Below are 9,869 nucleotides of genomic sequence, written 5' to 3'. Positions count from 1 at the left end.
AGAACATTTTTCAAAGGCAAATGAGGGAAGTCAACTATACTGTACCCGCAGTGACACACGTAAGAACAAATCCCTGTGCTCCTGCTGTGTACAAAACCACAGACTCTGGTTGAACCAGCAACCTTCTGATTACTAGCCCGATTCCCTAACCACTCAGCCACCTGACTCCCTGTAGGTACACTCAGCCCAGGGTGGGTCAAGGCAGACTAGGAAACATTGATAGAGCAGAGCAGCATGTGGCTGGGAGGAAAAGCCTGCTGCCTCAGGAGCCCACAGTGTTGAGGAGGGGAGAATTCACTAACATCATAGAAACTGATGAACACAGTGAGAGAGAAGGATGGAGAGAGAGAGGGAGAGAGAGAGACAGAGAGAGAAATAGAGAGAGAGAGCGAGCGAGAGAGAGAGCGAGAGAGAGACAGAGAGAGAGAGAGAGAGAGAGAGAGAGAGAGAGAGAGAGAGAGAGAGAGAGAGAGAGAGAGAGAGAGAGAGAGAGAGAGAGAGAGAGAGAGACCAACAAAGGGAGAGAAATAGTTCTGGTGAGAGAAAGAGAGAAAGAGGGAGACGGAGAGAGAGAAAGAGAAAGAAACAATGAGAACTTATGTCTTTGGATATGACACCAGTTGTAAGCGATGTAAGTCTGCTCTTCTACACTCAGTAATCACAGTCTCACTAGGGGGCATGCGGCTTCTGTGTGTGTGGTCGACGTGTGTGTGTTTGAAAACACCACACACACACACACATACACACACATATTCTGGGTCTGGTCCACCAGGCAGCAACATGTCCAGGGTCCACTTGCCTTTGCAAATAACTTCCATAACACTCAGCAGCCAGCCAGCCCCCAGCCAGGAACAAAGGACACACTCATAAACCCTCAGCCACAACACTCATAAATACTTTATGCTATTTATGCTATTTCACACTACATAAGTCACACTGTGCAGTCTTAACTAGTCAAAATATCGACCAACGACACCGCCAAAATGAAGGTAGGCAGTGTATCATATATTTCCAGCCACGTAACCCCTAAGGCAGACCAAAAGTTTCTTAACAATTTAGCTGGACACTCAAAAAGAAACTTTTAAAAGTCAAGGTTGTAGTTTGTGACCTTTTGCCGCAGTAGACTTGGAGAGCCTTCCTCAGCTTTCTGCTGCGGTCTGACGTCACGGCCCCTTCTCCCCAAATGACTATTGACTATGGACTGATGCAGAAGTCCTTCCAGTATTGACTGGAGGGCTGTTCAGAGACCAGAAGGTTGAAAACCACTGCAGTGGCTCAAATGGAGCCAAGTGGCTCAGACAAATTTGTTGTGTACACAGGCACTTTATTAGGCCAGCTGGGATATTAAACGGCTCTTCTGTGTGAAGGTGAAAGTGTGGTGCAGTCATGGTAGTGCTAGTCAGGCCCTGGGCTGGCCTGCTCTCACGCCTAATTGAAAAGACAGTGTTACACATTTAAATGTGTTAGCTGGTGATTAGTCAGTCTTGGTTGGACGCCAGGGCTGAAGCAGGCTGAGCTACAAGCTGTCTGCAAGTTCTCCGTTTCACTGCACACCTAAGTTCTGGGCTAACTTTTTCATTGGTGTCTCTCAAACACACAAAGGCACACACACACACGCCCACACATAACCACACGGGTGCACATAGACAGACCCAAATGCATACACCTACACACAGGCACTGGCACGCACACGCACAAAAACACACACACACACACACTAGCAAAGAGAGAGGAGATGAAATAAAAAAAGGACAAGGTCATCTTACGTAAAGGTAAGTGCTATCTGGTGGCTATTCTAGAGAAGTTTATCCAATTAGAGGCCAGACGTGTCCTGATCCCTGTGGTCTCGTCTCAGAGAGACGGTCACACTCTCAGAAGCAGGCCCACCTGCCGGCTCCCTCGCCCTCACATTTCTAGCACCCACCTACTCTCTGCTGTGCGCTCACTCCACATCTCTCTCTCTCCTCTCTCTCCCTCTCCCCCCTCACTCTCGATCCCTCTCATTCTCGTTTTCTCTTTCTCCTCTCTCCCTCCCCTTTTCCGGTTAAATATTTAAGATCCTCTTCAGGGTCGGCCTCTTTGCATCCTGGTGACATTAGAACAGCAAGCAGGTGACAGAACTACACTGCATTCATTAAAACACACATACACTGCACAGACACGTACACACACACACACACACACACACATACTGCACAAATAGTCAAGTGGCTGAGCCGTGGGGAATCGGGCAAGTAATCTGAAGGTCGCCAGTTCAATTCCCGGCTGAGCCAAATGACTTGTGTCCTTGGGCACTTCACCCTACTTGCCTCGGGGGGAATGTCCCTGTACTTACTGCAAGTCGCTCTGGATAAGAGCGTCTGCTGAATGACTAAATGTAAATGAACGCACAAGCAGACAGAAAAACAACCCGAGCACACACAAGCACGTGCACAAACAAGCATGCATGCACTCCCTTTATAAGGATGCGAAACAAACCAGTCAAAACACAGGAGTGAAACCACAAAGTGCACCTGTGTTCAGTCGTCTGTGTGTTCTCAGCTTACACCTCTATAAGGACAACATAACAGCTTGTTTCCTTTCACACATAACAACAACAACAGAGACACCCTGGCAAAGATGCTTCCTAAGGCAGAAGCAATACCATCCTGTTATGCAGAACAACGTTAATGATACAATTATGAAACTCTCTCACCATGTAGGTGGCAGAGCAAGGCAAACAGAATGAGTCTGCTACACACCCTCATCCTTCTATCTGTCTGTCTGTCTGTCTGTCTGTCAAAATGTCTGTCTGTCTGACTATTTATCTGCATGTCTGTCTGTTTTTGAGCTAGGCCTGGTGCTCCTCCTCCTCATCTCAGGCTAATCGTGTTCATTTCCCAGTCTTAAAACATCCAATGTCCTGAACAGACTACTGACTACTGGCACTGCAGGCTCCCTGTTTTACACAAAGGATAATAGAAAACGAATAGCCAAGCAGCCAGCCGGCCAGCCGGCCATCCAGCAAGTCAGCCAGCCAGCCCACTCGACCCAACGGCCAGCCAGCCATGCCCAGCAAGATCTCAGAGGTTCATGTACAAAGTGTCCATCCTGATCGCTATTCTGGGAGATGAACAAAGGTAATGGTGTGTGGGATCAGTCAGCAGGACTTGTAAAGGAGCCCCAGTAGGATGTGACCACACCTCCCTGATGGACTCTTCACAGCGGCAATCGCTTAAGTACCCACTACCTGGGTCTTTCACGATGGTCCTTATCATCTTCCCACACACCCTTGTTTCTGATGTCTTTGTAGACTGTTTCCATTCTCTGTGCAGACTGACACGCATACAGTGCATCTCTCTCTCTCTTTTCTCTCTCTCTCTCTCTCTCTCTCTCTCTCTCTCTCTCTCTCTCTCTCTCTCTCTCTCTCTCTCTCTCTCTCTCTCTCTCTCTCTCTCTCTGTCTCTTTCCATCTCTTTCTCTCTTTGTCACCTACAAACACACACACACACACACTTCCACACTTGGACTCTGATCCATTGATTTCATCTAAATAATGCAGGTGACCAGGTTTGTCCTTTGTGGGAAGCAGTACAAAGAGAGCCAGCTCTAGAAAGCCCTGTCGAGTACAGCTCCAGACAGGATTCAGCCACAACCCCCTATCACCCTCTCTGAAGCAGGAGTCACAAACAGCAGCCAACAAAGAACTGGAATGGCATGTATAACGATCCCGTCCAGTAAGTCCAAACATTCCGAATCAGCTCAGAACTGTCTTAACTTCTGTTGAGTCATCTCCACATAAAAGCTTGTAAGATCAACTTGGCCACAGCCTCAGCGAAAGTGCCAAACAACTTCAATGATGCAAAAGTCAAACGGCGACTGGTAAACAAGATAACAAAAAAGCATGGAACAAAATGAAAGGACTCTGTCATGTATGACTGGCGCAATCTCAGTCAATAGAAGCAGGGTTCAGATTGACGAGACAAGTCACTCAGCCACTTGTTGAGTCATTGTCAACAACAACAATAACAGTCGAAGGAGACACTGAAGGACAGGAACATTCAGTGCGACAGACTGGTGGGAACTTCTGAAAACTAAAGAGTCATCAGGTGACACAGTCATGAACAAGCCTGAAGCATATCCACTCCATTCTGGGTGCTTGAGAAAGATGAGATATTACAGATGAGATGTCGTAGAGATTGGATTTTAGTTATGGGGTATTATAAAGATAAGATTCAGAAATGGTGAATTATTAGAGGGATGAGGTCACAGTAATACAAATGAGATATTAGATGATGGGTAAGATAGGGTATGTCGGTTATTCAAGAAATAAGATGATAGAAAAGTTGGTTACTGTAAGATATTCTACAAATATTTGATTATTATATTTACTGTAAGATGTTCTGCATACTGTACACTATATGTTGTTAGAGAAAACGTCAAATATTCTACATACAGTACATTAGAGATTATGTGTTAAATCCTTAAAATGTTCCTACATACAGTAGAGATTACAGTATTAGAGATACTGTAAAATGTTGTACATACAGTTCATTGGAGATTATTAGAGAGGTGCTCTTTGTTCCGTACTCTCAGTTCTCTATTTGATGCCTAGATTCTGAGTCATGTCGTCAGGGAGATGTCTGCCCGTGACTCAGTCTGTCAGGAAGGGCACTCAGACGAGGGAGCGTGCTGGGTGGATGCTTCTGTGTGTGTCTGTCTGTGCGTGTGTGTGTCTCTCTCTATGTGTCTCTCTCTATGTGTGTCTCTGTGTGTGTCTGTGTGTTTGTGTGTGTTTGTGTGTGTGTGTGAGTGTGTCTTTGCTTTCAGTACAGAGGGTTGGGTCACAGACTCATAAACATGTCACATGCCATTTAAGAAGCACCTTGACCATTAAACATTCTCCCCTTTCCCCATCTCTATATCCCTCTCCATTTTCCCCTCTTCCTTTCTCCCCCTCTCTCCTGCTCTCATTGGGTGAAACCTCTTCTCATTGTACTCTACACAAAGAAATGATAGCTAGGGTTGTGGCACAACAGTATGCATATTAAGCATTATTCATTTTGCCTGACCCTTTGATCCAAAGCGACATACAAATATACATCGAAAATGCAGCAAATAATCAAGGACTATAAGTGCACTTCTACAGTCTTACAGCGTTTAATGGCAAGAAACAGTGTGTGCAGCTAGACACAGTGCAACCAACACAGTCATGAGACAACAACAGCATATCTCAAATACAACACAGTCCATCAGTCTCAGTTAAATGATGATGATTTGAAGGGTTTGGCGTGGAGCGCTGCATTGTTCACCTCAGACCACTGTGGCTGTCAGGGAGGTGCCAGGTCACAGTAGTGATGTATCGCTGCCGGGTCGCCATGGTGTTGTGTTGTCGCCATGGCGTTGTCAGCTGTCAGGGAGTGTGAGTGACAACAGTATGCATATTAAGCATTATTCATTTTGCCTGACCCTTTGATCCAAAGCGACATACAAATATACAGGAGAGGTAAACAGGGCCAGAAGGCCATTCAGAAGGAAGGTGAGACAGAAGCTCACATTTTGGAACTGCAGTCCACAACATGGACTTGGCCTTTGCCTGACACTCCGGGTACAATGATATGAATTTGGTTTCTTGCTCAATTTGTCCATAAGTCGGAAACCGGCTTCACCATGTGGGGTGTAGTAATTAAATGGTTGTGTTATTTGGCTGGTTGCTATAACCAATCAGGTTCCCGAGAGCACAAAAGGAGGTTCTGTGAAAAGACGATGAACAATCGACATTCACTAAGGCTAAGATGGACGGATGGATCTCAAGTTCAATGACCTCAGATGGATTGTGGAAGAAGGTGAGATGGAAGAGGTTGGAACATCTAGTACCTCAGGTATAACAATATATTTCCTATATTTGAAAACGTCTGTTGATGTGAAAATTCAAGTCTATGGATATGCAAAACACTTGTGTGTACACCGATTGATGCAATTGATTTGCCTGAACGGCGAATCAAACGGAAAAAATATTTATTCATGAATGTCATGTCCCGCCGGCATTACCGCCTTGGCCGCGGCAGCCTGGCGTGCTGCTCCTCCACTGACAGCAAATCGAAAGGAAGGAAGGAGAAGAGAGGAGGAAGAGGGGAGGACAGGCACCTAGAGAGAGGAAGAGGCAAACGGCCTTCCTCCGAGACCGGTTGGCTGGGTGCGACACGGACGGAGCCGTGACCCAGATAACCCACATAAATGTGCTTGATAGACTGATTGATGGTCTTGGTTGGTTGGTTTGTTTGTGTTTTAACCTCCGCAAGCAGTACTTGAGGTGACATGAAAAATACAGGATGCCCAGAGTGTTTAGATAGCTACAGGCACGTGACCAAACAGAGAGAGAGAGAGAGAGAGAGAGAGAGAGAGAGAAAGAGAGAGAGAGAGTGCTAATGTTCTGTTCTCTACGCCTATCTCTAAGAATTTCTTGGGTGTGTGTGTCAGCGGTAGGCTGCTAGCAGATATCACCCCAGAGTCTCACATGAGAATCAACAAGCACTGCTTGGAAATGATCTGAGACACCCACAAAGTATTCTCTTCACAGACAGTCATAGAGTACAAAAGAACAGCTTTTCAGTGTTTCTTCATGATTCATCATTTACTAGGCTGAGGCTGGAGCTGGGGTCGAGGCTAAGGCTGAGGTTGGGGATGCGGCTAGGGTTAAGGCAGAGGCTGGAGGCTGATACGACGCTCGACTGAGGCGTAGTGGAGCCTGACCAGACCACAGCAACACAGAAACTGGACAGAGCAGTTGGGTGATGATTAGGCTGCAGTCGAGGGTCAATATGATATCTCCTCAGGGAGAGTCTCAGCCACAATGAAGGAAGGAACAAAGGCAGGAAGGAAGGAAATACTACCAACAAATATTTTCGGCTGCAATTGGTTTGCTCTTGTTGACCTAATGGCACTCACCCATAAGTATGTGCCTTTCCACCTTTCTCTCATTCTCGAGGGAGCGGGCGCTAGTTATCCTGGCCGCCCTTGGCCTCGTCTGAGGCCCAGAGAGTTAACAACCCCATCAGCTTCCTCTCCTGACGGGCTGAGCCGAGGAGCGCTCAGCTTGTCTCCTTACAGCCCCTCTATACCTGGCCTTCATTATAAAGCTAAACTCAGGCTCAGTATATATGTGTATTCCGCCTGAGGTCGGAATCTGTGTGTATATTTGTGTCGGTGTGTGTATAGACCTGTCAGACTCCAGACTTGGCCCTGTCTTGCCATTCATAGTTAATGAGGCGTATTGCCACATCGCTACCTGTTGCCTGCCTAACTCCATCAATTAACAGATGCACACGCACACACACACCTGCAGTATACACGCACAAACGACCTCTCTATAGCCCTCGAAAAACACATCCATCTAGGACCCTAACTCATTCAAATCTAGGGTCCCTGAAGTGCAGTGTCGGATATATGACTGTACCTCTGGCATGTATCAGAACAGGCCAGGGGCATGGCTCTTAAACAACAGTCACATCCTGACTACAAAGTGATGAGAGAAAGGGAGTCAAGGGTGGATCTCTGTTCTAAGGAGAAATCTCTCAATGAGCACTTCTCCCTTTGATGCAGGCTAACAAGGCAGACGGGAAGGTGGGGAGGGGGGGGGTGAAAAAAGTACAGTAATGAAAGAGTTGAAGACATGTCGTGGGGTGAAAGGAGAGGGGGAAGGGATGATTCACATCAGGGGCAGGCCGGGTGGCAGAGAGAGGGGGAGAGACAGTGCAGCAAGAGAGAGAGAGCGAGTGCAGCAAGTCTGGGACTGTCAGGGTGACCATGGAGCCTGGCAAAGAGAAGGGACAGGAGAGAAGAGAAGAGCGGGAGAGGAGGAGAGAGCAGGAGAAGAGGGGGAGAAGAGGAAAGGGGAGGCGGGAGAGGGGAGCAGGAGCTTTAAGGGTAACACTCCTGGTGAGAGAGAGAGAGAGAGAGAGAGAGAGAGAGAGAGAGAGAGAGAGAGAGAGAGAGAGAGAGAGCGAACGAAAGAGAGAGTAAAAGAGAGAGAGACACGGTGAGTCATGCAGTCCCTGCTCCTGGCCCTGCTCTCCTGGCTCCTGGTGTTCCAGTCAGGCAGCCCACAGCGAGCTGGAATGGTCTCCAGCACCTCCATCTCACCTTCTGTCAGGCTCCGAAGGGCAACCTTTTAGTGAGGCCGCTGGGGGATGGAAGCAGTGAGGGAACAGGGAGAGGATGAAAGGAGAACTAAAGGACCAGGTGAAAGAGGAGGAAGGTTACATGAGGCAGAGTGTGGGGGATTTGAAGGTATTTCTTGAATACACTGTAGGGGCAAAGTACTGCACCACGCAGATGTGGCCCTTGACACACATACACCCACCGCTTTACCCACGTTCAACAAGCACATAGACAATGCCTTCCTTTCTTATAATGCCAGAAAAATAAGAGGGCAGTGACAGGCCTGGCCAGGGACAGAACCTGCCAGTGGAGAGAGGGGAGCAGTCTCCCTCCTAGCTGGGGAACAGGCCCTCTTAGGCCCTGTTCTCATCAACCCTAGCTCCAGGCTCCGGCACCAGTAGGCCCCCTGATGGGAAGCTCCATGATAGCAGGCTGCGATAATGAGCCTGGATACCTCAGGTCCTGTCAGTCAGCCACACACGCACGCGCACACACACACACATACACACACACACACACACACAGGCTGGTGCCTGGGGATGAAGAACAGCCACTAGATTGGCAGCACATTCTTATCAGGAATCTATCTGTGTGTAAGAGAGCTGTTAAGGATCACAGAGTATGAGCTGCAAACACAGACACCGTACACACACACAGTCTAGTAAGTGTTTTATCCATCGTATAGGCAGGAAAAATATATATAAATTCATGAGGCACTGCCTCAGGAAAAAATCTATAAAACAAGTTGGCTGCTGGCTGACAGCATGAAGAGGCCAGAGGTGAGCCTTGTGACGCCGCCCATGAGAACCTGAACAACAGGAAACAGGAACAGGAAATCATAGCAGAAGACACTGGGAGGTGTGAGGGTGCACGTGTCTGTGTAACCACCGGCAGGCAGAGTGCACAACCCCTCTCAGTGTGTGTCTCCCCTGAGGTCCTCCAATCTACCAGCTCCGGAACATTCTGATCACCCCTTCAATCCCAGTGACCTGACGTGCTGTTACTGGCTGCCATCCTGATCAAGCAGGGTGCCTCAAGTGTAGATCCAGGCCCTTGGGGGCAGAGTGATTTCTGGCTGGCTGCGCGGGCCTGGGAGAGGGCGGGGCTTGGGGGGTGGGGACGGTGGGCGGGGGGGCCACCAACGGCCTCACACGGTTGGCTGCTCTGTGTGAGGGAGGGAGGGAAGGGAGGGAGGGCTCCTCATCCTCATAGACATACAGCGGACGGACTGGCAGACTGAGTTTCCTCCAAAGGTGGGGAGGGTAGGTAGACTACGGGGAAGAGGAAGATGGGTTGTGTCGCTGGCATTCCGAGCACGTCGGAAATTAGCATCAAATGAGAAGAAAGTGAGATGGAGGGGGCTGCTAACTGGCTTTGAGGGAGGAGGGGGAAATGATTGCTTCATCACAGCATCCAGCTCTCATCCCCTCCCCCCTTACCTCCTTTTGAGCCATGTTTTCTCTTCCTCTCTCTTGTGTGCCTACAAAACTCCACATGAATTTACCTCAACTCTGCTCTCTTTCTCTCTCTGTTTCTCTGTTTCTCTCGCTGTCTCTCTCCTTCCTCTCTATTTCATGAATTGTTTTGTGAGAATGTGCCTACTGGCAGTTGACTCTCCAAACGGCTATTTCCCTGAACTATAATGGTTGTCATGGGGACAGTCATCTCCACTCCTCAAGGTTTTAAACCGAAGCGTAATGTTGTCCAGAGCTAAATGCTAACGCTAAAGC

This window comes from Hypomesus transpacificus, chromosome 17, assembly GCF_021917145.1.
Source record: "Hypomesus transpacificus isolate Combined female chromosome 17, fHypTra1, whole genome shotgun sequence".
NCBI classification, from domain to species: Eukaryota; Metazoa; Chordata; class Actinopteri; order Osmeriformes; family Osmeridae; genus Hypomesus; species Hypomesus transpacificus.
Note: the sequence above shows the minus strand (reverse complement) of the source record.